The sequence below is a fragment of the Pan paniscus genome, chromosome 22 (genome assembly GCF_029289425.2).
Source record: "Pan paniscus chromosome 22, NHGRI_mPanPan1-v2.0_pri, whole genome shotgun sequence".
In the NCBI taxonomy this organism is placed as follows: domain Eukaryota; kingdom Metazoa; phylum Chordata; class Mammalia; order Primates; family Hominidae; genus Pan; species Pan paniscus.
The window spans coordinates 35,021,018-35,048,636 of NC_073271.2; the positions used below are offsets into that span (position 1 = coordinate 35,021,018).

The window sequence follows — 27,619 nt, forward strand, 5'->3', positions numbered from 1 at the left end:
CTCTAAACAAACAATAGTAATGGCACCTCCCTGGTAGGTTTGCTGTAAAGATTAAATGAGATGTTGCCGCAAAACAATGAGCCACAGTAGGCATTCTCTTTGCCCTTGGATTTGTTTTTCCACAATACAATTCTATGTACCTTAGAAAAATCAAATGATGATCTGGTTACTTATTGACCTAATTGAAGGGATGCCTATAAGGTTATTGAAATTTATGTGTTTTTGTTTGTTTTATTGGCCTTTTAGTTAGAAATAAGGATTGATGAAAGAAAAAAGGGGGAAGAGAGGGATGGAAGGAGAGAGGGAAAAGGAAGAGAAAAAGGAAGGAAGGGAGGGAGGGAAGGGAGGGGAGAGAAAGGAAGGAAGAAAGGAAGGAAGAAAAGGAAGGAGGGAAGGAAGGAAGAGAAGGAAGAAGAGAAGGAAGGAGGGAAGGAAGGAGGGAAGGAAGGAAGGGAGGGAGGGAGGGAAGGAACTGAGCCTATTTTAACCAAACACAAAGAACTTAGAATGGAGCTAACCTTATCTCTTCCACATCTGTATATGAAAATCTGAAAGGAAAAATGTCCTCCCGTGTTTTTTTGCTGCTTTATCAGAGGTGCTTGCAAGCCTCCGCCTGGGCAGGCTGTGGCCTGTTGCACCTATTTGTGAAGACCTTCCTTTTCTTGAAACAATACACTGAATAAATACCCCTGGAGTTCGAAATCTGGCAAAGCAACTGAAAAGGGGTGGGGGGGTGCAAAAACTATGAGAAAAAAGGCATTACACACAGTAAGAGCTTGCTCAGTCAATATTTGTTGCATGAATGAATTCTAGCTTCCGATTATACCTTTGAGCTTTAATGTCTCTTGGCTGCAGAACTGATCCCCCGTTTCAGCTTTCTGTGTTCATGCTGCCATTGCATAGACTAGAACGGCCATTTCATGTCACCTGTTTTACAAGATTTAGAGCACATTCTCAGACCACCTGCATCACAGTCATCTGCTAAAAAGGCATATTCCAGGCCTTTCCAAATGCCAAAGACCAGGGATTCTGAAGATCCATAATCCAGTATGTGACTGGCCCCAAACTGGCTTCTTTAGGTGAGGGGAGAGAGGGGAAGCGTCTGGCTTCTACAGAGGGGAGAAGGGAGAGTTGACCCGGAGCCCCAGTCAGCCTGCACCCCGGGGGTGGAGGAGAGTTGGGGGGCAGGGCACTAACATTATTCTCTCTCTTTTTTTTTTTTTTTTTTGAGACGGAGTTTTGCTCTTGTTGCCCAGGCTGGAGTGCAATGGTGCGATCTCAGCTCACCACAACCTCTGCCTCCCAGGTTCAAGCAATTCTCCTGCCTCAGCCTCCTGAGTAGCTGGGATTACAGGCACGTGCCACCACACCCAGCTAATTTTGTATTTTTAGTAGAGACAGGGTTTCTCCACGTTGGTCAGGCTGGTCTCAAACTCCTGACCTCAGGTCATCCACCCATCTCGGTCTCCCAAAGTACTGAGATTACAGGTGTGAGCCACTGCGCCCAGTCTAACATTATTCTCTTTCAACCTGAGGGTCTAAGAGACACTGTTAAAGAAGCTTCAAATAAAGGCTTGTTATTTAAACTTATAAAACAGCCCCCTAAGAGACCAAAATAGCAATAGCCTAAGCACTATATTAGCAGGAGGGAGGAGGGAACAAATCTTCGTTTCTCATGGGAGAAATCTACCGATAATGCCAAAAATGGGTATTTTTGAAGCGGTATACGTACATTACTTAGCAACCTGGGGTGGATTGCCATCAGAACTAAAAGCAGAAATAGTTACAAGATTTAATTTAAAATGGTGATTTCTGTGAAGCTAGCCTGGGGTGGGGTGGCCAGGGCAGGGAACTCTTGTTTTCCACAATAAAATATTTCTATACGGGTTGATTTTTTTTCCCAGCCATGTCTAAATCACAAAAGAAAGTTAGACTTTGTATTCGAAAAGCATTTGGGCTGGTTGAGTCAGTCTCTGGGGTTGGGGGTGGTGGCCCATGAAGGTGACTCCAAAAGCTCCCAAATGGGTCTCTGAGCTGCTGCTGAACCTGGGACCAGGTAACTTTGTGAAGTGAATGAACCAATGAATAAATAATGAAAGAAGAATCAGAGAAGTCAACACTGGCTGTTTGATATGCACACGGATATGCCAGTCTTGCCCAGGGACCCAAATCCAACCTAAATTGAAAGGCAAAACTGAATATAGCTTCACCTCAAGGCGCCTCTTCCTCTCCTGCACCCCCTTTTTTTTTAACCTATTCTAATTTCACAATTAGGAAATAATACAAGTATTGGAAGTTACATCATACATAAACCATTTCCCCAAATGTCCTTGGCTGGCGCCATCACCCAGGAACTCCCAGGGTGGCTGGTGATCACAGAAGACTCCATTTAAACCACTCAGCAGGGTACGCCAAGGACAGTCCTCTCAACCTGCAGAACTTTCTGGTTTAAAACAAAACAAAACAAAAAACCACTGCTTTTAAGACTTAAATCAAGGTCTTCAACAGAAAAGCCAGAGACAAACAAAAACAAACAAACTGATTCTGGTTTTCCACCAAGCTCAAAGAGCCTTTGTCAAAGTAAATCAAAGCACTCGGCAGCCAGCTTATTAGGTTTAATCATCAACTGTGCTTATCAGATCCTTCATTTGTAAGTCCCTTGAAGAAAAAAAATGCAAAATGATTCCTTTTGTGCTTTGGAGATTGATATCAAAGCAGGCCTTGAGGTCAACTACAGAGGTGCTTTAAGTGGAAATTATAAGCAGGAAACAAAATGCACTCATTCAATTTCTTCAAGTTGAGCAGAGACCTCCTGGATGCCACGTGTCAGCTTTACCTGCTAGAAACACACGCTCACCTCGCTGTCCAAGACCCTGGAAAGGGGAACCCCTTGAATTGATTGGATTTTGCTCCCCTTGGCCAATTCTTCACTATGGTTTAGAGATTTGTGGACTTCCAGTGGCATTCTACTCAATCAAGGTGACCAGCCATCTGTTGAACTGTCTTTTCCAACCTGATATACCCAAGTGTTGTGGTTCCAATTTCAATATTCCCTCCTAGGGATAGCAAATGAGAAGATCTATGGGTGAATAATACAAGAATATGGTAAATGGTTGACAATATTACCCACGAACCTGCATTAAGTCAGGTTGGTTCGCTGGCACCCTGAAGCCAGCCATGGCATTGTATCTGATTCAAAATCCAAACACACAGCAGCCAAAGAGGAAAGCAAAGGGCAAATTAAGCCACCACTGAAGGTGCCGGGACAGGCCAGAGGAAGATTCCATCTCACACCCAGCTCAACTTCTTCCCACCTTTCTTCTTTGTCTGTCTGCATCTGACATTTCAGTTCTCACAATCTTCTCTCCAAACAAATTCTGCCACGTTCTCCCGGGACACCCTCTTGCTTTCTCTCTCCCTCTTGATGCAACAGTAGTTCTCAAACCTTCCCATGGAAAATCCCACCAGTTTCTTCCTTCCTGGGACCCTCTCTCCTTTCCTTTCCCTATACCAAAAGATCAAGACCAAGCTGGGATTACAGAAAGCGGGAACCCTGAGAGTGGAGTAGGAAACAGAGACTGAGGTTATTGGTGCACAAAATATGTGGTCCCTGGAACACTATTAATATTGTATTGATGGCCTACAGTGTGTTGGCCACCATATTAAATTGCTGAATTTAACAGGGGTCTAAATTGGGCCTCTCTAAGTGTGTTCTGAGGACACTGTTCCAGGGAGATGCTTCTTACTAAGAGCATTTGATGGTTAAATACATTTGGAAAATGTGTCATCTCCTATTCATCCCCTGGAGACTCCCAATACACATTACATTTTTGGTAATTCCTGCAATAGATATACTTATTTGTCATTGGTTAGCCCAGTATTTCCCTGTTTTTTTTTTCTTTTTTTTTTTTTTTTTGTTTGTTTTTTGAAACAGGGTCTTACTCTAGCATCCAGGCTGGAGTGCAGTGGCGCAATCTCAGCTCACTGCAACCTCTGCTTCTTGGGTTCAAGTGAACCTCCTGCCTCAGCCTCCCAAGTAACTGGGACTACAGGCACACGCCACCACACCTGGCTAACTTTTGTATTATTTGTAGTAACAGGGTCTCACTGTGTTGCCCAGGCTCCTAACTTATTTGATCACCAAACCCACTTGATCGTGCAAAAAGCAGCAGCTAATGTCAGCATCACTCTTGGCCCACGTAGATCTTCAAGATGGAAGTCACCAAAGTACAAATGTTCCATGTGTGTAGGCTCTGGAGCCCTGGGTGGGTGTTCACCTGATTTACTGGAGTGTTTGTGGTAGTGTAGCCATGGACGTGATGATTCTTGACCAGGAGGTTTTGTTCCCCAGGAACAGGGGCTGCAAAAGGATGAGCTAGGGAGACAATTCAGGCATGGATGGTTGAGTAAACACAGAACGTTTAAAAAGAAAAATCAGCAGAATTACGTTGGTGCTCCTGTGTGGGATTCCTTTCCAAACTATAGTCATGGCTTTTAAAAATCTCAAAGATCCTTTGGTTTTCTTTCTCACACTTCCATTCCCCAGAACCCCTACCCGTTCCTTAGCATTGTTGTTTCTTAAATGCAATGATCTTCTCATGGTCCACAGACCTAGGAGAGGAATGGAGACCCCTCCAGCCCAGAGCCAGCCCCAGACGTCTGACACCAGGGCTGCTATTTTGAAGGGTGCTTCGAGATCTGCAGCTCCAGGCATTTTGTTATTTTGCTATTTGCTTTTGGAACTTCTTAAAACAAACCTCAAAGACGAGAAAACTCCTGTTTGAAATGAATTCCTTTTAGAATCCAAGAACTGACTCATAGAAGCTGTTTTGGCATTTATGTTCCCTGTTAAGATGATTAGGCTCATAAATTCTATTTTTGAAATGCAGTCTTTGTACCCCGAATATTTTTCCAGAACAGCAACAAAAAAAACCTGAGGTGGAGGAGTAGGGGAGGAATGATATCCCTATTTACATGTTTGCTATGATTTAAATACATGCTGTTGCCTACTTATTTTTGTATTTTATCATCTATTTTTCCCCACACTATTAAAGAGGTTGGGCAATTTTCTTCAGTGAAGTTGCTTAAAATGCTCTTATTCTAAAGAAGAAACCGACTTTTAAAAATATCACTAGCTCATATGAACAAACTCATGTCTTGTTCATGTATGAGCTAGTAAGATTAAAAGTTCTGTTTTCACTCAAATGTCCAATGACTGATGAATGAATAACAAAAATGTGGAATAGTATTCAGCCTTAAAAAGGAATAAAATTCTGATACTTGTTCCAAGTAGGAATATATCTTGAGGACTCTGGGAGCACACTTTCAGAAACACCAGTGGCCTGGGGCTTCTTCCCCCCCCCCCCGGGTTTTGATCTTACCAACACTGCTGCTCCCGAAACAGCCTAGTTACTCATTCTTCAAAACTAATGCTTGGCTGGACCCAAGCCCTACTTTAATCACAAAACTGGTACCGTTCCAACTGAGTTAGGTGGTTTTCTTAGGGCCATGCAACGGACTGTCTTGGCAGGGGGCAGGTGCAGCCTTCCTTCTTGGGAAAAAAGTCTCAACTGTAGAAATGTGATGGCCCCTGAGATTTGTTTTAAGTTATTGTAGTTGTTACCTAAGTTTTATGCACCGACGCCTTTGTTCTTGTGTAATAAACTGTCAACTGCAGCATGTTCAAAGTAGCTCAACCCTCTATTTGGTCATAAAATTAATCCTAATCTAAAAACCACTCTTTCATTTGTAATTGCGTGGCAAGCCCAAGTTTTTAAGGAGCGTTTTGTTGTTCGGTACTTTTGATAACACCTGTGAAGCAGTGCTGGTCATGAGAAAAGACTTCGTGTGTGCCTTTTCAAGAACAATGAACTGCACTAAACTTTTTTTAACTTGAAGTTCAGGGGTACATGTGCAGGTTTGTTATATAGGTAAACTTGTGCTGCGAATGTTTATTGTACAGATTGTTTCATCGCCCACGTATTAAGCCTAGTACCCACTAGTTATTTTTTCTGATCCTCTCCTTCCTCCCACCCTCTACCCTCAAGTAGGCCCCAGTGTGCGTTGTTCCTCTCTATGTGTCCAAGTGTTCTCATTATTTAACTCCCAGTTATAAGTGAGAACATGCAGTTATTTGGTTTTTTGTTCCTGTATTAGTTTGCTAAGGATAATGGCTTCATCTACGTGCCTGCAAATAATATGATCTCATTCTTTTTTATGGCTGCATAGTATTCCATGGTGTATGTGTATCACATTTTTTATCCAGTCAATTACCGACGGGCATTTAGGTTGATTCCATATCTTTGCTATTGTGAATAGTGCTGCAATGAACATACGTGTGCATATGTCTTTATGACAGAACGATTTATATTTCTTTGGGTATACACCTGGTATTGGGATTGCTGGGTTGAATGGTAGTTCTGTTTTTAGCTCTTTGAGGAATCACCACGCTGCTTTCCACAGTGGCTGGCCCAATTTACACTGCCACCAACAGTGTAGAAGCATTCCTTTCTCTCCATAAACTCACCAGCATCTGTTATTTTTTGACTTTTTAGTAATAGCCATTCTGACTGATGTGAGATGGTATCTCATTGTGGTTTTGATGTGCATTTCTCTAATAATTAGTGATGTGTAGCTTTTTTTTCATATGCTTGTTGGCCATGTATATGTATTCTTTTGAAAAGGAATTGCCTAAACTCAAACCTCAAAAGAAGTATTCTACTGTTTGAGTTTCAAATGAAAAATTAAGCATCAATAAAGATCTTCAAGAACATCATTTTTGAGAGTCTCTGGCATGACTAAAGAGGTCATGAATGCCCATCTCATGTGTATCTTCATGCTTTCCCTAAGGCACAGGCCATGTTTCTGAATTACATGTCAAGAGAGATACACAGTCGAGGGAGTGACCAGCCATTACATTCCAAAAATAATCCCTGTGAAGTAATTATAATCTGTTTACCTTGATTTGTCCAGAACAACTTGGTCATCAAGCATCTCTCTTTATGATGCACCCGCATGGATTTTGGTAAAGTAGAGATTGTGGAGGACTGAATGTATCAAATATAGAAAAAATTGTCAGCTAAGCTTTACAAATAAGTTTGCCACATTTTTTCAGGTGTAGGCAATTCTCGCTGTCTTCACCGGGGCTGATCTGGAGTGATGTTAACTTACCCCAGTGAGCTTTGTCCTCTCAGCTTCGGGCTTCTGGGCCACTCCCAGTTGATGTCCTGGGGCACAAGAGATGGGGGAGATGGATAAGAACACAGTTCCCATCAGTTTCCAGGATGCCTCATTAGGAAGCTCTCTTTTTGGCCAGACCTGGGGAGACACCATATAACACGATGCACCCCAGAGGAAAGGCAGTGAAGTTTAGCAGGGCTGAGCCATCCCCACTTGAGATACGAGGCTGGGCACCATATTACACCAGTGATGACACCGCTAATGGGGTGGAAAGGTCACTTAGGCATGGCTATCTTCAACTCCACTATTGACCTTCCCCACCTCCACTCCTTTTCTGCCCTTCCTCTATAGTCTGGGCAGAAAGAAGGAAGAGATTTCTTCCAGAGGTCCTAAGATAAGCCACAGAAGAGCTTCTCTCCACAAAGCCCCCATTTGTGGTCATGGAAGGCAGGCGAAGGTTGGTGCCCTTGCATGAGTGTCTCTTGCTCTGGAATGGAGGGTGGGGGCTGGTGCGAGCACTTCCCTCACCTTTGGAAACTCCCTTGGCTGTAAAGAGCAAGATGAGGCCAGGCGTGGTGGCTCACACCTGTAATCCCAGCACTTTGGGAGGCCGAGGCGGGTGGATCACGAGGTCAGGAGATGGAGACCATCCTGGCTAACATGGTGAAACCCCACCTCTACTAAAACTACAAAAAAATTAGCCGGGCGTGGTGGCGGCGCCTGTAGTCCCAGCTACTCGGGAGGCTGAGGCAGGAGAACGGCGTGAACCCAGGAGGCGGAGCTTGCAGTGAGCCGAGACTGTGCCACTGCACTCCAGCCTGGGCGACAGAGCGAGACTCTGTCTCAAAAAAAAAAAAAAAAAAAAAAAAGAGCAAGATGAGAGGACACAGGCAGGGGCGGCCCCAGTGAAGCTGCCAGCTGGAGCCTCCATATCCCCTCCCCAGCCTTCCTGCAGATCCACTGCTGATGGTGTCGCCCAGCCCCTTGCCTGCAGCCGAGGCCCGCTCCCCTCTCAGATGGCGCTCCACCAATCCCAAGAAAGGGGCGATGAGTCCCAAGAATGTCTGCCTTTTAATGGGTGCCAGTCTGGGCCCAAAGGGTTGTGGGAGAAACAATGAGCTGAAAGGGGCCCCTCTGATCTTTGGACTCACATCCTTCAGGGGGACTACAGGCTGCATCATTCATTCCTTCATTCATTCAATAACTGTTCATTGAGTTTCTGCTCTGTGTTCTCAAGGTTGAGAATTGGCAGCAAACAAGATAAACAGACTCTGCTTTCATGGTTTTGAGTACCTTGAGACCTACAGCCCCAAGCCAAGAAACCCAGCTTTCCCATCACAGCACAGGGTGCTATAAAGAACATCAGGTGGGTCATGGGCTGCAGAGCAACTGAATCCCCCTGAACCCCCCCGTTCAGGGAATGCCAAGCTAAGGCCTCAGTGAGGAAAAGGAGCCAGGTAAGTGAAAATACAGGGGGAAAGCTTTGTGTGGGGAAAACGTGCAAAGGCCCTGGGGTAGGTGGTCTGGAGTATTCAAGGAGCAGCCGGTGTTTTGCAGCTGCAGGGGAAGGAAGGAGGGATGTGCAGAGATCTCAGTGGAGCCCTTCACACAGGGCGTCATGGGGGAGGCATGAAGATGGTCCCAACTGTCTTCTGAGGACACTCTCTGGTCTCATCTGGAGCCCCGAGTGTGGGCTTCTAAACCACTCAGGGGACCGATGGAAAAACTTGTCTGATTCAAAACCCAGTGAAGAAGCCAGGGGTGTTGGCATGTGCCTGTAGTGCCGGCTACTTAGGAGGCTAAGATGGGAGGATGGCTCAAGCCCAGGAGTTCAAGGCCAGCCTGGGCAAAGTAGAGTCCCTGTCTGTCACAAAAGAGTAAAATTAAATAAATAAAATCAACCATGCACTGCTGTCCTCCTTGCACACCACTGAAGAGGCTCCTGCCTTCTTTGGCGGTCCCTCCATTCACATCCAGCATCATAAGATGTCAGGCACACATCTCAGCCTGCTGTATTCCCAGCAGAGGAGGCAGAGCCAAGGACACCAGCCCATTCTTCCTAACTAATCTGTTTCCTCTGCCGTTTAATTAGACCAGTTCTTCTCAACAACGGGGTGCTGTTTCACCCAGGGGACACTGGCAACCTCTGGAGGCATTTTTGGTTGGCATGAATGGGGCAGGGGTGCTTCTGGCATCTGGCAGGTAGGGACAGGGGTGCTGCTAACATCCTGCAGCACCAGGGACAGCCCCCCACACCAGAAAACCATCCCATCCAAAATGCTAATCCATAGATCAGAAGGAAGATGAGCCTGGGGAGAAAACTAGAGAGGATTTTGCTCCAGAAAAAAATGACCCACAATAAAGCTGGCTCAGCTCCTTTCAAAATTAAATACCTTCCTTCTTTGTCACACACTGGAAAACGAGCGAGTTTCTATTTCAGGCTGTGGGGTGAGTTAGCGTCGGCTTGGCCGGCTGTCTGGCAGAGGCTCCGATTCATCAATGACAGCTAAGTGTGGTTTGCTGTGTGTCAGGAGAAGGTCCAGGATGGGCTGGGGCAGGGAGTGTGGGGGCAGACCACCCTCATCTCTGGGGCTGCTGGAGCTTCCGGAGGCTGGAGCACACCCAGCCTGCTTCTCCTTGTGGGAAGTGATTAAATGTGAAGCTTAAAGCTGTAAGGACTTCCTGGCATCGTGGGTTTTTACTTCTGAACTTGTTCCCCCCTCTCTTTACTTGCCCTCTGAAGCTCCCAAATTCAGGGCCAGGCACAGTGGCTCATGCCTATAATCCCAGGACTTTGGGAGGCCAAGGCAGGTGGACTGCTTGAGGCCAGGAGTTGGAGACCAGCCTGGCAATATAGCAAGACCCCATCTCTATAAAATAAATTAATTAAGCTCTCAAATCGAAAGCAGAGGTGTGTGTAGAAATACCCTTAAATAGATATGACAGTGATGTCATTGTACAACATAGCTGTCAGGGTGGAAGTGTGTCTCCCAAAATTGATATGTTGAAGCCTTAACCCATGGTAGCTCAGAATGTGACTCTGTTTGGACATGGGGTCTTCAGAGGGGTAACTAAAGTAAAGTAACGCTATTTGGGTGAGGCCCTAATCCAGTCTGACTGGTGTCCTCATAAGAAGAGGAGACAGAAGCATACACAGAGGGATGACCCTGTGAGGACACAGGGAGAGGACGGCATCTATGAGTCGAGCAGAGAGGCCTCAGGAGAAATCTACCAGTCAGGAGAAACCAACCCTGCCACACTTTGGTCTTGGACTCCAGCCTCCAGAACTGGGAGACAATAAATTTCTGCTGTTTAAGACACCCAGTCTGTGGTTCTTTGTTATGGCAGCCTTGGCAAACTAATCCCACATGCTTAGAGCTACGAGGGGTTCAGATATTCTCCTGTGCAACCTGCCCCCCAGGGTCACCATCTCTTTTATGGACACACTCTGAGAAGCCATCAGTCACTGTTGGGGATGGAGACCTCACTACGTCTCAAAGAAATTGTTTAGCGTGGTATATTAGCTTTATCTTGCTGCTGTAACAAATTATTTTAATCTTGGGTGTTTAAGGAAATAGGAATTTATCCTCTCATGGTTCTGGAAGCCAGAAGTCCAAAACCAGTTTCCCTGCGCTAGCTCCCTCCAAGGGCTGTGGTGGAGAATCTGTTTCCTTGCCTTTCCCAGCATCTAGAGCTACATCCCTTGCATTTCCTGGCTCCTGGTCCCTTCCTTCCTCCATCTTCAAAGCCTGTAGTGTAGCATCTTGCTTCCTCGATCAGATGGCCCTCTTCTGTCTATGTAAAATCTCCTTCTGCCCATCTCTTATAAGAACACTAGAGAGTGCATTTAGGGCCCTCCTGGATGAGCCAGGACAAACTCCCATCCCAGATCCTTAATTTAATCACATTTGCAAAGTCTCTGCCCTATAAAGTGATGTATTCACGGGTTCCAGAGATTAGAATGTGGGTATCTTTGCAGGAAGGGGGGATTCTTCAGCCTCACACACATTGGCCTCCTCTCCAGGGCTGAAAGTCACCTCTCCAGAGCTTCCAACCCATCACTCCTTGTTGTGAACTCTGCAGCAAATAACCCATGTCTAACTCTTCCTACTTGAGATCTTCCTCCAGCTTTCTGAGAACAGCTCAGGAGCACCTTCAAGGGTGCCCATTTCCAGACTGGCTGCCCCATGATTTCCCTCCTTCCTCATGGGCTATGGCCTCCCAAGGCCTCTGCAGCCTGTTTCCTCTCCAACAGACTTGAGTTGGTTAATATCTCTCGAAAAATGTGGCAACAAGAATGGGTGAGATGCTGCAAGGTGACTCCACAGCCCAGAGAACAGCAGGTGCCTGCCCTTTAGTGCCGTAGGCTATGGGCCATGGGCCACAGAGCTTGCTTCAGCTTCAGTATCTGCATTTCACCTGCAAGGCACTGAGGCCCCATCACTGAAAAACCACAAGAGCAGAAATCTTCCACCTTGTCTACCACACAGTTCCAGTTCCTAAGACACTGGCCGGCCTACTCCTAACTGGGGCTCAGAAAATACCTGTTGATGAAACAAATGTAGCATTAATTCTACTTGCCAAGTCTATGAGTAGATATTTATCTTTAATCTTCCAGAATTTCAACTTTGCCATGAATATAACATTTTTTGTCTCGTATAAACAATGGTTTGCAGAAAAACAAAAGAGGCTTTTCGATAAACAGAGAGAGCCCAGCCAGTGAAGCTTCAACACTTTTAAGACTCTAAGTCACTAGTTCACGGTTAATTCAAGTAACTACTTTGCAGATTGGAAGGGTGAAAAGAAGTGACAAAGACCCCTCTTCCTCCCACTTCAGTTAGGGGGTAGGGGAGAAAGAGAGAGAGGGGAACATTTATGGGACGATGGAAAGTCCAAAAGGAACCAAAAATTTTCCCACGTCAAAAATGGCAGAGTCCAAAGAATAAAAGTCTGATGAGGCCTGAATATCATCAGCTATTATAGAAGAACAAGTTTGATTTAATTGTAGCAGCTACACTTGTACACATTTGAGGTGGAGAAAAAACTGGACCTCCTGACACAGTCATGTTTTCATGTGAACAGGAAAGATTCTACTGCAGCAGGCCATGGGCCAGCCCAGACAACTGTCTGCAGCCAACACCTGCTGTGTGTACTTAGCTCTTCACTGGCAGCCTCACCTTCCCTGCACCCCACATCCTTAATGGGGGTGATGCTGTTTCCAAAGGGCAGAAAACTGGTTCTTAAGGGGTCAACAAATCTTAGACATCATAATGGTTTGTGGCCCTTTAAATTTTCATTCTCTACTGCACATTCTTACTCTTTAGTATTGAATTTCCTTTGTTGTGAGGAAATTAAATTAAGTTTAAATTGATTAGTTTTTCTTTCTGGGAGGTGATAAGGATGGAAAGGTTGTACAACACGGCCCCAACCCACCCTGGCACCAGCAGCCCTGTCCACTGAGGAGTCTGAAGCTCACTCACACTTGGGCCTAAGTGTTTGACTGGGATGTCTGATGGATGGAACCTTTCCCACCAGCTGCCAGCCATGCTGCACAGAGGTGTGAGCATGTAGGGAGGAACCAATGCAGTGGGCCAGGGGTACCATCTTCATTGCTCCTCGAAGATGGTGGCTCTTTTCTCTGTTGCTGTGACATATGGCTTCTGCTAGTCACAAGCCTGTGGCCACATAGCTCCCACGTCTGGCTTCCTCTTGCAGCATGCTGCTTTGCCCTTGCCAATTCTTGGTTAGTCTTTTCCTCATGCTTCCCAAGAGGGTGACAGGGTGGGTTGATCAGTCATTATCTAGTTTCCAATATCCTTTGTGTTAGTTTCCTTGGAGCTGCTGTAATAAATTACCATAGACTTAGTGGCTTTAAAAACACAAAATTTGGGGGCCATAAAGAAGGAAAAAATGTCTACTCTCACCCTCCTAGGTTCCCCAGCTATAGCCTTGTAAATGAGACTAATTGCTAATGGTTTGAATGTCTCTCTTCCAAAACTCATGTTGAAACTTAATTGCCAATGTGATGTAATGTAATGTATCAGGAGGTGGGGCCTTGAAGAGGCGATTAATAGATTAATGTCATTATTGTGGGAGTGGGTTAGTTGTTGCAGAAGTGGGATCCTGATGAAAAGAATGAGTTCAGCCTAATTTCCTCTGCTTGTCTCACATGCTCACTTCTGCCTTCTGCCATGGGCCCACCTTGGCCAGATGCAAGTGCCAAGCACTTGGACTTCCCGGCCTCCAGAACTGTGAGCTAAATCAATCTCTCTTTTTTGAAATAAATTATCTTGTCTGTGGCATTCTGTTATAGCAGCAGCAGATGGACTAAGGCACTGATGAAGGACAGATTAACAAGAGAAAAGCAGACAGAAGTTTACTAATGTGTGCATCTTAACTATGCATGAGGAGCACTCAGGGATGAGTAACTCAGAGGGGTGGATAGAACTTGGGTTTACATAGAATTTTAACAAAAGAACAGTCAATTTTGTAGAGAAGTGACAAGACAAGAGAAAAGGGCTTTGAGTTTCGAGGCGGAGGACACATGGTGGGAAGACAAATATATGGAAAAACTAATGGTAGATAAGGGCTAGTCAATAAGGTTTGTTGATTCCCCTGGTGCCGTCACAGGCTGATAAGGGTCTAGAGCTGTCTCTGATGATTAACACTTGCCCTTCCTGGTAGAGAAAGGAGGGGGATACCTTTACAAATTTATGTTCTGCTTTTAGACAAACAGGGGGAAGGCAGGGAGCTTTTCTTCTTCTCAATTGCCTTCAGCTTAAAATAATCCTGTTACCATCATGGCTTATATTGGGGAGGCATATTATTCTGCTATGCTTCAGGGCCCACTCAGATAATCCAGTATAATTTCCCATCACAAGATACCTTATTTATCACATCAGCTGTGTAGAGTAACATATTCACAGGGATTCAGACACAGGCTTTTTTGGGGGAAGAGAGGGGGCATTGTTCAGGCTACCTCATGCCTTAAGACAGTGTTCTTCTGCCAGGACACTTTGCTGACTGACAGCCTGCCTGGAAGGCAGGCTTTATCAGTGGTGGATAGAGCAGTTAAATCACAGAATGCAACTCAACTTGGCAACCTGTGGATCAGGGGGCACCCCAAGAAACTGGGTTGTTGTAGATGCTCTGCTGGGCCATGCCTGCAAGGCCTGCCCTGATATTTTCCTAAGACTATTTATAATTTTGAAGATAGCTTTGGATTAAACAGTTAAAAGTCAAATGGCAAGGAGTAGGGGGTATTGGGGATAAAGCCTTTGCCTTGAGACAGCCGTCACCCACTCTATTAAAGGAAACAGACAAGCAATGTTCAAGCAGCCAGAAACTCAGAAAACTCCAGATGGAGCAATATCCCCCAGACTGACCCCACTCCTCCTTCTGAAGTTGTGCAAGATATTGCCTGGGGGAAGTGAGGTCACCCACTTCACCATCACTTTAGCCAAAGTGCAGCAGTGTGCAATATACAAAGTGTTTGTGGAGGTTTGAGTTTGTTCATTTTCTTTTTCCAAGAGCAGATTTTTCCCCCTAAAAGCATGCTCTTAAAGGAATGGCCCCCAGCTAGTCACAAGGAACTCGAATACTAACAAACACATCATTAAACATATATGACTTCCTTTCAGTACATTCCGTCCAGATGCAGGAGACAGTTACCACATTGATTTTCAGACCACCCTCATTATTGCTCCCACCCATCTCTCATTAATTTGCCTTCAAGCAAAAAAAAAAAAAAAAAAAAAAAAAGTCATTAAGATCTAACTTCTGCTTCTCCTTTTTCTTAATTCCATTTTGTGAAGTTAAATAGGCAATAGTTGGTTCAAACAACCTACGATATTTCCTCATTTTCTCTATTTTGCAGGTCCTGAGAAGCTGCCATTAGCTCTCAAGGCTTTGAGAGTCCAGCCAGTTTCTCCAGAGTGAAGTCGCCCTCCTCAGAGGAACAAATGCTTTCAGAGGAACAAATGCTTTCTGAGAAACTCGCCACTGGGCAGATCCTGCCACCCACCTGCCTGCCGCTGCAAAGCAGAGCCTGCTCAAAAAGCTGCCATCATTCCCGGCACTGCTACATAAATGCTGAGTGTGGTGGCTTGAATTGTGTCCCTTGAAAAGATATGTTACCGTCCCAATCCCTGGTACCTGGGAATGTGACTTTATTTGGAAAGAGGGTCTTTGTAAATATAAGAAGATGGGGTCACGCTGGAGTAGGGTGTGCTTTAAATCCAAAGGCTGTGTCCTCCTAAGAGGGAAATGTGGACACAGGCACAGAGGTAAGATGATGTAAAGACATGCAGGAAGGAGGCCATGGGATGGGAGGCATTTGCTGCAAGCCGCAGAACCCCAAGGATCCCTGGCAACCACCAGAAACCAGGAAGAGGCAAGAAGGGTTCTTCCTCCGAGCCCCCAAGAAGGAACCAACTGATTACAGACTTCTGGCCTCCAAGACTGTGAGAGAATACATTTCTGTTTTCTTTTTGGTTTGTTTTTTTCTTTTCTTTTTGAGACAGGGTCTCACCCTGTCACCCAAGCTGAAATGCAGTGGTGTGATCACAGCTCACTGCAGCCTGGACCTGCTAGGCTCAAGCAATCCTCCCACCTCTGTCTCCTGAGAAACTAGGATTACAGGCATGCACCGCCACCACGCCCAACTAATTTTTGTATTTTCTGTTGAGATGGGGTTTCTCTATGTTGGCCAGGCTGGTCTCAAACTCCTGAGCTCAAGCGATCCACCTGCCTTGGCCTCCCAAAGTGCTGGGATTACAGGCGTGAGCCACTGCTCAGCCCCATTTCTGTTGTTTGAAGCCACCGAGTTTGTGGCTGTTTGTTACAGCAGCTCCGGGAAACTCACACACAGTTCCACCCTAAAATGCCCCTTTAGGTCACTTTCACTCAAAGTCGCTGCCTATCTCTATTTTTATTTATTTTTTTATTTATTTTTATTATTATTATTTTTTTTTTCTGAGACAGAGTCTCACTCTGTCACCCAGGCCAGAGTGCAGAGGCATGATCTCAGCTCACTGCAACCTCTGCCTCCCGGGTTCAAGTGATTCTCCTGCCTCAGCCTCTCAAGTAGCTGGAATTACAGGCACACGCCACCATGCCCAGCTAATTTTTTGTATTTTTTTAGTAGACATGGGTTTCACCATGTTGGCCAGGCTGGTCTCAAACTCCTGACCTCAAATGATACGCCCACCTCACCCTCCCAAAGTACTGGGATTTGAGCCACCGTGCCCGGCTTTATCTCTATTCTTAATACATCTCTTCTGCTGCTTCTGTCTGCTTCCGAGGTTTCAACCTAAGCCCGATTTGGGCTGCAAATCCAAGTAAGAACCACTAAGGCCCTCTGGGGATTTGGCTAGTTCCAAAAGGGGTCCAGGGAAATGAGCTGTGTCCTCCCCAACCTTCCCTCCCTCCAAGTTCTCTTAAAGTAGGATGGCCCATGTCGAAGGATGCAAAATAAAAGCAAAATAATGCCATACCCATTGCCTACAAGGGGCAGGGCCCAGGGAGGAAGGAAAGAAGATGCTGTTAGGTCTCTAGTCACGCCTGACTCTCTGCTGTGAGTGTCCCATAGAATGTCTCATTCTCACCATCCTGAGGTCAGGGCCAAGGTCCCCATCCTATAGGTGCAGGGTGTCTGGGCTGGGATCCAAGCCAAGTATCCTTGTTCCGAAGATCACATGAAGATTCACCCCAAGACCTGGTGTTACAGCAGCCTTCTTCTATATCCACAGTCTGTGCAGGGCCACTCAGTTTAAGTTCAGTTCAACATAATTACAGTTGAAGTTCAGTTCAACATAATTACAGCGGCAGTTCTCAAACTTTCGGGGGCATCAGAATCACCTGAAGGGCTTGGTGCAACACCCGTTGTTCCTCGCCCCATAGTTTCTGATTCCGTGGGTCTGGGTAGGGCCTGGGATTCTGCATTGCTAACACGTTTCCAGGCAATGGTGAGAGGTCAGTCCAGGCTCCACAGTTTGAGACCTATCACTTCGTGTAAACATGGGATGGTATCAGGTATGAGCCAACTCCTGGTGTCTACGCCCTCAAATGATGGATGGAAAAGACCAGGAGATGGAGGGGCCCTCCTTCCTCAGCCCCTCTCCACCCACACACACACGGCTTTCATGACCTCCCCTTTGCTAGCTGCCTCTGCCAGGCGGTGGCCTGAGTGCTGCTGTCACCCACACCCTCCATCCTTCCTGTGCCCAGAGTCCATTTCTCCACTTCCCTCTGTTCACGGTTAATTCACGTGGAGGGAACGTCCCTGAGCTTGTGTTCACATGAGCAGCCACACCCACAGGGGCCGCCATTTCTTTTGCCACCTTTCCCTGTTTACCTTGTCCTTCCCTTTTGGATTGGTTTTGCTACACATTGTGTTATGAGCTGGACTGTGTTCCCCTCAAAATTCATCTCTTGGCCTAGCACGGTGGCTCACGCCTATAATCCCAGCACTTTGGGAGGCCGAGGCGGGTGAATCACCTGGGGTTAGAAGTTCAAGACCAGCCTGGCCATCATAGTGAAACCCCATCTCTACTAAAAATACAAAAATTAGCCGAGTGGTAGTGGCACATGCCTATAATCCCAGCTATTCGGGAGGCTAGGGCAGGAGAATCACTTGAACCCGGGTGGCAGAGATTGCGGTGAACCGAGATCGCGACACTGCACTCCAGTCTGGGTGACAGAGTGAGACTCTGTCTCAAAAAAATAAAAACAAAAACTCCTGTCTTGAAGCCCTATCCCCTAGTAGCTCAGACTGTGACTGTATTTGGAGATGGGGCCTTTAAAGAGGTGATTAAAGTTAAATGTGACTGTCCCAGGGCCAGAAGTCTCTTCAGAAATGATGGGCTTAAGGATTTTTTTTTTTTTTTGAGACAGAGTCTTGCACTCTCACCCAGGCCAGAGTGCAGTGGCATGATCTCAGCTCACTGCAGGCTCTGCCTCCTGGGTTCAAGCGATTCTCCCGCCTCAGCCTCCTGAGTAGCTGGGATTACAGGTGCCCACTATCATGCCCAGCTAACTTTTATATTTTTAGTAGAGATGGGGTTTCACCATGTTGGCCAGGCTAGTCTTGAACTCCTGACCTCAGGTGAACCACCCCTCGGCCTTCCAAAGTGCTGGGATTATAGGCGTGAGCCACCTCACCAGGCTGGGTTTAAGGATTTTTTCAGATGAAGAGATTGTCCTGGTATGTCCTAAATGCAATGACAAGAGGCCTTAAAGAAGAACACAGAGGAAGATATGCTACAGGAGCAGAAGGGCTCTTACCAAGGAGCAAGATGCTACATGGTTGCTTTAAAGATGGAGGGAGGGGCCATGGGCCAGGGAATGCTGGCAGCCACCAGGGGCCAGAAAAGACAAGAACAGATTCTCCCCTAGACCCTCCAGAGTGGCACAGCCCTGCCAATGCCTTGACCTTAACCCAGCAACACCAACTTCGGATTTCCGCCCTCCAGCCCCATAACAGAATGAAGTTGTGTTGTTTGAAGGCATCAAGCTTGTGGTCATTTGCTATGACAGCCATGGCAAACTCCTACAGACAGAAGAGAAAAGACTCAAACCCAGGCCGTCTGTCTTCAGAACCTGTACTTATTAATAAAGATTTTACCATTTAAAACATTCTTAATGAGGCAAAGCTTCATTAAGTGAAATTCACAATACGATTTGACAAATTTAAGCCCTGTGTAGCGCCACCTGAATCAAGATATAGAACAGATCATTTCCCCAAGAAAATTCCCCACTGCCCTTTTCTAGTGGATCCAGTCCCTGTCCCGAGACAGCCACAGTCCTGATTCCCATCACCACCCATCAGTCCTTCCTGTTCTTGAATATCATATAAATAAAATAGTACATTGCTCCTTTTCTCCTGTTCTCCTACCCATGGTTTGAATATTCCACAGATTGCTATCATTTGCCTGTGGGCTAACTCTTGGGTTCCAGTTTTTGGCTACGATGCATCAACCTGCTGTAAACACTCTTGGGCAGGTCTTTCGGTGCACACATTTTCATTTCTCTTGGGCAAACCCTTCCTAGGAGTGGAATTGCTGGGTCATGGGAGTGGTGTGTGTTTCATTTTACATGAAACTGCCATGCTGGTCTTCCTAAGTGCCTACCATTTGACGGTGCCCCCACACTGAGGGGTCTCCCCTAGCTTCATGTCCTATAGCACTCACTGTCGGGCCCCTGCACTCTTAACCACTGTACACAATGAGGTCTAAGCTTTCACAGAGTTTGCTGCGAGGTTGAAGTGAGGCAACCTCCAAAAAGCAAAGCTCCAGGCATGCACCTGCTTCATGCGCCGGAATATTCCTTTCTGTTCCTTTTACTAAATAAATGGAGTTCATTCCTCTGAAAAATAAGCAGCTTTGGACCATAGAGCCACCAAATGACATTTTTGTAAATCATATTTCTTTTGAAACCTTGCTGAAATATTTGAGCCACTACTTACGTTCTCTTACTACCCAATTATAATGCATGGTCTCCAGGACCCGTTCTCCAAACTCTGCTTAGCACGCACGGACCTTTGTTTACATGGATCTCAACAGCTGTGTATGGCAACAGGGCTCCTTTCCACGGAACCAAAGGTGAGACGCAGGCCGCTCCTGAAAGACTGAAAAAAAACGGCTCCAAACACTTTCTCTCTCTCTCCTCCCTCTGTCTCTCTTTGTCTCTGTCTCTGTTTCTGCCCCTGTGTTTGTCTCTGTCTCTCTCTCTCTCCAATGTCAGGTTCAAAGAAATAGATTACCACCCTCTTCCTACTGGAAGCACATGTAAGTATGTGCACATCCACAGGCATCTGCATACTCAGCCCAGCGAGGTCACCAACACCATGTGTCCCGAGCCTTAGCACCAATTCACACCCACTTACGGCTCCCTCTTCCTCTAGAGGCACCACTTGGGCTGAACCTGTGTTTGGCCTTTTTTTTTTTTTTTTGAACACTGTAGTTTTATCCTGGGTAGGTATTCCTAAAAACACACTCTTTAGTTTTAGTTTTTTCATACTTTTATAAAAGGTTATCATGGTGCATGCCATTTTCTGGGATTCATGTTTTCAACTCTGTTAGGGCTCGCAGTGTCCAAGACCCCTCCAGTCCTTGGCCCACAGAGGAAACCGAGCCTCAGAGAAGGGCAAGCTCCTCCCCACAGCATAGCCATAACCCATCACGTAGGTTGACAGCAACCAACATATTAGCATGGAATGATCATTTCTTAGAAGCTGTGGGAGAAACTTCCACCCCCCACATTGTTTCTCTGTCTCGTCTCAACCTCAGGTATCAAGGTTGTTTTGTTCTGTGTTTCACAGATGAGGAAGCAGGGACTCAAGGCCGGTGAATTTAACTCTGGTCATATGGCTGGCAGAGCAGGCGCTGAACTTGGGCTTGTCTGACCTGCTGCAGGAGCCCACGTCAGCCTGACTCTCCCACCTGGGCACGAGTTCCCAAGGCACGTGTGGCATCAGAGGTCCTGCCAGTCAGAGCGTCGGATCTGTGCTTCCCCCCATCAGGCTGGCGCCGCAGGAGGAAGGAAAGGGCAAACACCTCTTCCTGGGAGCAGGGGTCAGGTCAGCCTGAGGCAGCAGGAATTTTAGCAAATCCAAGTTTTCTCATGTCGGGACAGCACCTTGTAGCACCCACTCTGATGGTGCCAAGGCTCAGGCCGAAGCCAGTCCCATGAGTGTGGCCAGGGCTCTACACCCATGGCAATCTCAGGCACGAAATACGCATAGCTGTGTGTGGTCAAGGTGGCCTGCCCTGGGATGTCAGGGCTCTGCACACATGCACATGCACACACACACAGACACACACACTCACTCACTTAACATGATGTATCTCTTTGAATCCTCACAACAACCTTTGCTATGAATTGGTGATTCCAAACCACCCCACTGTACAGATGAGTGCACTGAGGCTCTGTGGGCTAAAGTCTCCTATCTGAACAATCAGCTCAGGACGGCAGAGCTGACATTCCTCTCCCATGAAGAAACCACAGGCTTCTCACACCAACCCCAAGACAGGAACATCAAGGACACACCTCAAGTCTACGCAGGTCGCAAGACTCTCTTCCAATCGCCATGCATTTCTGTCTATTTGTCAGGGAGTTGGTCTTTACTGTCTTCATCAAAGGTAAGGAGGTAAGGGTAAGAGGTTACTGTTGCATGTAAATACATCTGGAAGAGCCTTCCACCCACCTTATTGCAAAATAGAGACTGTGGGAGGGAACAGGCCTCTGCAGTCCCCCCTGTTGCCTTTGCTCATGTGAGCAGAGGCTCCCCTCTCTCCACGTAGACACAGGTGTTCATCAGGGCTCAGAGATACTTCAAGGAGCACAGGCAGGCTCTTGTATCCTCTTCTGGGTGCTTGGTGCAGGGCACAGCCTGTGCAACTGTACATAGCAGCCCTGCGATGAAAGAGGAGACCAGCCTTGGGTGCTGTGGGCTGGAAGCAGCTTTTGCTCTGTCTGGTTTTGCCAAATCTGGTGCCAGGCTCAGAGCAGGGAGAGACACACAGTCAGCCTACTTCCAGCACTGGCAGCACATCTGTCCAAAGAGAAACATGTCTTTTCCTAGCACAACCAGCAGCACCAGAAGCACCTCTCCTAACCTGTCTGTCAACCGTCTGTTTTTCTCCTCTCTCTCTCCCTCCTCCCTTCTTCCCCCTCCATCTATCTCTGTGACTTTGTCTCTCTCCATCCCTCTCCCCTCCTCTTTCTGTCTCTGTGACTTTGCCTCTCTCTCTCTATCACTCTCTCTGTGTCAGTGTCTCCCTCTGGGTCTCTGGGTCTCTGTCCCTCCCCAGTAGGTTCTATTTAGATTTGTTGTGACAAATTGATGTCATATTCACATAGATGGCATTTTAAAACCACGGAGGTCTTCAGAGCCAGAGCTTCATTCACACTGCAGGCCAGGGACACTGTTGCCATGGTAACATGACTCTCCACTTCCTGCCTTACCCGGGCTCCCGCATTCAGCATCACCTTCATCTCCCTCAGCAACACCACAGATGATTAAATAAAGCACTTTAATTAACTGGGATTTGGTGTGGGGGTCTTCATCATCGCTGCTGGGAACAAGCGTTTGTAAACCCTTGGGGCTACATGTGCCCCTCTCCGAGGCGGTTTGTGAACCCACACTGGCCATTTCTCACAATTTGGGCCATAGGAAATTTATATCCAAGTAGCACGTGATGAGATTTTAAGGTAACAGCCATAAGCCACCTCCTTCACAAGGCGTGAGCTTCCTTCATCTGCAGAGACACATTAACTTCATGTAAATGATAATGTCTTTGAGATGAAAATGTCTTAGTCTGTTCAGGCTGCTCTCACAAAATACCATAGGTGACTTATGAACAACAGAAATGTATTTTCTGCAGTTCTAGAGGCTGGAAGTCTGAGATGAAGGCGCTGGCGGAGTCAGTTCTGGTGAGAGAGGCTTCCTCTCCGATGGCCTCTGCTCACCCTAACTTCACATGGGAAGGGGTGAGGGGTCTCTCTGGGGTCTCTTTCATGGGATCACTAATCCCGGTCATGAGGGTTCTCCCCTCACCACCTAGTCATCTCCGAAAGGCTCCACCTCCTAATATCATCACCCTGGGGGTGTGGATTTCAGCATATGAATTTTACGGGGACACAGATATTCAGATCATTGCAAAAATCAATGCATTATTAGGCATGGCCAGGGAGAATCGATTGTGGATCTTTTAGATAAAGGGGCTCTGGTGCTGGGGTGACAGGCCTGCCTTCCTGGTTTTCACCCTAGAAGCAGGCAGGAAGGAGAAGGAAAGAAGGGAAGGGGGAAGGAATGACGCAGGCAGGGGCCTCTAAACCTGGATCCAGGAACTTAAAGGGTAAAAATTACATTTTTATTTTCGCTAGCCTTTAACTGAAATGTATCATTTCCTTTCAATAGGTACCTAGGCAACAAGCACAGTGGCGTGTTAGCATCCTTGTGACTTTGACACCAGTAAAAATCACTGGATCATCTCATTCCATGTTATGCCTGTCCACCACTTATGCCCATCACTGCTTCAAAATTCCCAGGTTATTAGTACCACCTCCGAGGCTTGTTATAGATCTGGTTATGGTATATTAATAGCACATGTGTTGCTACCTCATTCATTGTTTTATAATGGTATCTTAATCTTAATGTAAGTGGTTTCCTTTATAACCCGCGTGTTTTATTTTGTGCATTCAAAAATCTGATTCTGAAAATTGGCCCACAGGTTTCACAGACTGCCAAAGAGGTCCAGGGGCATAAATGGCTCCAGAAAAAAAAAAATCTAGTATTATTAATATGGTCCATTATTATTGGTGTTTTTGCCATTCATAGGTGTTAGACATTGGCCCCTCCATAAAAAGGATATGTATCTATATCGATCAATCAATCAGATAGATATAAAATTCTGAAGATATTTATAGAAGATATAGATATACAGGTATCTATATCTACCTGTAGATATGGATAATTTGTTTGCCAAGAAAATTGAGGATTTCAACATTTATTTATCTCTATTTTTTTTTCCATTGAAGTCCTCAAAAGTGATGCCAATATGACACGTGGAAGTGAGAACTTGGGAAGCTGGCCTGGGATTCCTAGTGGGAAAAAGTATATTTTAAAAATTAAGGGCCGGGCGCGGTGGCTCACGCCTGTAATCCCAGCACTTTGGGAGGCCGGGGGACAGATCACCTGAGGGTGGGAGTTCGAGACCAGCCTGACCAACATGGAGAAACCCTGTCTCTACTAAAAATACAAAATTAGCCGGGCACAGTGGTGCACGCCTGTAATCCCAGCTACTCATGAGGCTGAGGCAGGAAAATCGCTTGAACCCGGGAGGCGGAGGTTGCAGTGAGCCGAGATCACGCCATTGCACTCCAGCCTGGGCAATAAGAGTTAGATTCTGTCTCAAAAATAAAAACAAAAATAAAAAAAATAATAATAAGACCCAAGGCATGAGAGAGATAATACAAGGCTCATTACAGACCACAGAAGCCATTATGACTGTTACTTAAAATCTAGGCCTGTTTCAATTCATTCTACCAAAGTAGACACTGAAGCAGGAATACCACTCTTTAACATAAACGGACACACACAAAGGCCCAGAACCAGTGCCAAGAGTTTTGCACCCATTAATTCATTCCATCATTTGTTTATTTTATTTGACAAATGTGCAGATAGTACTTACCATGTGCCAGGCACTATTCTAAGTGCTTCAAAAGCATTATCCTATATAACCCTTTAATATGGTTTGGGTCTGTGTCCCCACCCAAAGCTCATCTCGAATTGTCATCCCCCTAATCCCCACGTGTTGAGGGTGGGACCTGGTGGGAGTTGATTGGATCATGGGGGTGGCTTTCCCCAGTGCTGTTCTCATGATAATGAGTGAGTTCTCACAAGATCTGATGGTTTTATAAGTGTTTGACCGTTCCTCCTATGCGCACATTCTCTCTCTTTCCTGCTGCCATGTAAGACATGCCTCTTTGCCTTCCGCCATGATTGTAGGTTTCCTGAGGCCTTCCCAGCCATGCAAAACTGTGAGTCAATTAAACCTTTTTCCTTTATAAATTACCCAGTCTCAGGTATTTCTTTATAGCAGTGTGAGAATGGACTAATACAACCTTATAACAATAACAAGAGGTAGGTACTATTATTGTTGCAGATTTTCAGATGAAGAGCTAAAGCACAGAGGGTATAGAAACTTGTGAGAAGTTCCTACAGCAAGTAATTGGTGGAGACAGCATTCAGCCCCTAAGCCCACCCACCGTGGGTATTTTGGGAGGCTTGTCACACTGGCCTTCCTGCTTCTGGCTCTCCCTAGTCTTCAACAGCTAATGGTAGGATTCAAACCTAGGTGGTCTGAATGAGGGCACTGATATGGTTTAGCTCTGTGTCCCCACCCAAATCTCATCTTGTAGCTCCCATAATTCCCACATGGTGGGAGATAATTGAATGATGGGGGCAGTTTCCCCCCTACTGTTCTCATGGTGGTGAATAAGTCTCACAAGATCTGATGGTTCTATAAGGGGTTTCCACTTTTGCTTCTCTCTCTCTCTTTGCCTGCTGCCCTCCATGTAAGACATGACTTTCTCCTCCTTGCCTTTCACCATGATTGTAAGGCCTCCCCAGCCTCATGGAACTGTAAGTCCATTAAACCTCTTTCTTTTGTAAATTGCCTAGTCTTCGGTAAGTCTTTATCAGCAGCATGAAAACGGACTAATACAGGCGTGAACCCTATCACCACTAACTTGTCAGGGCATTGTCCAGGTGGGGAAACAGGCATCCAAGAGTACAAGGAGATCAGTAAGATCCTGCCCTGGGCACCTCAGGAAACCCTCTGTGTGTCTCACCACCCATCCATTAATGCGAGGCAAAGAGGAAACTCACACTTTCCTAACTTTGCTTATTTTTCATCCTTCAAAGGACAGCTCTTGTGCAGATCCCAAATCAACATCAGATGAAAGTATGGGAGCAGCATCTAATCAGCCATCTTGACTCGGGTGGCTACTTAACAGCCACCTGCCCTGACCGGTCCTTCATTTGCAAGCAAGGCTGCTGCTCAGCATTCTCGCCCACTCAGTGGTTAGTTCTGAGAGCCACATATTGACCAGTAAGCCCATCTGCACAGCCCCTTGGAATTGGGTCTAAGCCATCACTTCATTCTGATGATGGAAAAGCAGGAATGTGGAGTCTGAGTGACTTAGCCCTGGCTCGGCAAGATCTGAATTCAACTCAATCCTCAATGCTTCCTTCTCCCAAGGAAAGCCTATGGTACTCCTTTCTAAAAAATCATTCCTGCTATGAACTGACATACAATAAAATGCATCCATTTTTATTTGCACAACCCAACGAGCTTTGACAAAAGTAAACATACATGACCATCACAACAATACAGAATTGTCCTGTTACCCCAAAAAGTTTTCTACATGCCTTTGCCATCATTCCCACTCCTGGCCCAAAGCAACATGGGAGATTTGACTTCCCTTTTCTAGAACTTTGTATAAATAGAATCAGATAAAACTTCGTAGACATGGAAGCTAGAGACAACGCTGTCTGTGCATTGACTGTCTGCTGTGCTCCAGGGAGGTTGGGAGAATATTTACATCAATGCCGTTTGAAGGCGCTTCTCCACCCTAACTAGGTGCACGTCTCATGAGCTACCTGTGAGAGTCTCGTTGACACAGGAATGACAAGATAGTGTGCTCTTTGTCCTCCATGCACTGAGAACCCAGCACAGCCTTCCACACACAGCTTCCCCCACCTACATACACCTGTCCCTTAGCAGTCTGGTTGCTAGGAAACATTCACTCTATTTCATCTTTACACATAACACGCCGTATTTCCCTAAGCCCCCAGAGTGGGCTCTTGTCACTTCCGTTTCATTTCTCCCTACTCAGCCCACATCTCTCCCAGGGCTCCCCATAAAGCACATTCCCACTAGAGGAGCAAAAGCTGGAGGTTCCTCGTTTCCTTTTAGGTGAGCATGAATGAAACGCGCGGGGGCTGCTGTGGGAGAGAAGAATCTCACAGAACATCTTGGTTTAGAGCATAGGCAGGCAGGCACTGAGCCCTGGGTCGCCCACTCTTGGATGAGAGAGCCTTGTCTTTCTGAGCCTGGCTTCCCCCATTAAAAAACCCAGGCTAAAAGTGGTCCCCATCTCCAAGAACTGTGAGGGGACCATCACTCCCATGCCTTGCATGGAGCATGGCTGCCCAGTCAGGATTTACTGCTGTCAACGCCCACCTCACTATGCCCACGTGTGGCATCAATGATGGCCAATGCAAAGGACCTGCCCTTGTCAAGCTCAACTCAGGGTTCCCTTTATAAAAGCATCATGCTGGCCTCATGTGGTGGCTCAGGCCTCTCATCCCAGTACTCTGGGAGGCCGAGGTGGGAGGATTACTAGAGCCCAAAAGTTTGAGACCAGCCTGGGCAACATAAAGACACCCTTTCTCTACAGAGAAAAAAAAAAAAAAAAGCCAGGTGTGGTGGTGCACACCTGCGGTCCCAGCCACTTGAAAGGCTGAGGTGGGAGGATCACTTGAACCTGGTAGATGGAGGCTGCAGTGAGCTGTGATTATGCGCTTGCACTCCAGCCTGTGAAATACAGCAAGACTCTGTCTCTAATAAAAATTAAAAATAAAAATAAATAAATTAAATTAAAGCATAATGCTCAGGAAAATAACACCATATCTTTTGTTTCAGACTTTGGTAGGCAGAACAGTCCCCAAAGATGTCCACGTCCTAATCCCAGAACCCATGAATACATGAATACACTTTGTTACACAGCAAAAAAGACTCTGCCAAAGTGATGAAGGCAATTTCTTCATCTCCCTTTTGAAAGGGCGATCGTCTGGGATTCACCAGAGAGTCCCCAGGAGCTCGGGATGGCTCCCAGCTCTGACAGCAAGGAAGGAAACAGGGTCTCAGCCATA

At 46.3% G+C, this 27,619-nt stretch overlaps 1 long non-coding RNA gene across 2 annotated transcripts in view; it reads right to left on the reverse strand.

Annotated features, from left to right (window-relative positions):
* LOC129394959 (uncharacterized) overlaps window positions 1–27,619 on the reverse strand; it is a 114,593-nt gene that overhangs the window by 74,561 nt on the left and 12,413 nt on the right. For both annotated transcript variants that reach the window (XR_008622408.1, XR_008622409.2), the window contains exon 2: window positions 7,171–7,226. This is a non-coding gene — a long non-coding RNA (uncharacterized LOC129394959). The remainder of the gene's footprint in view (window positions 1–7,170; window positions 7,227–27,619) is intronic.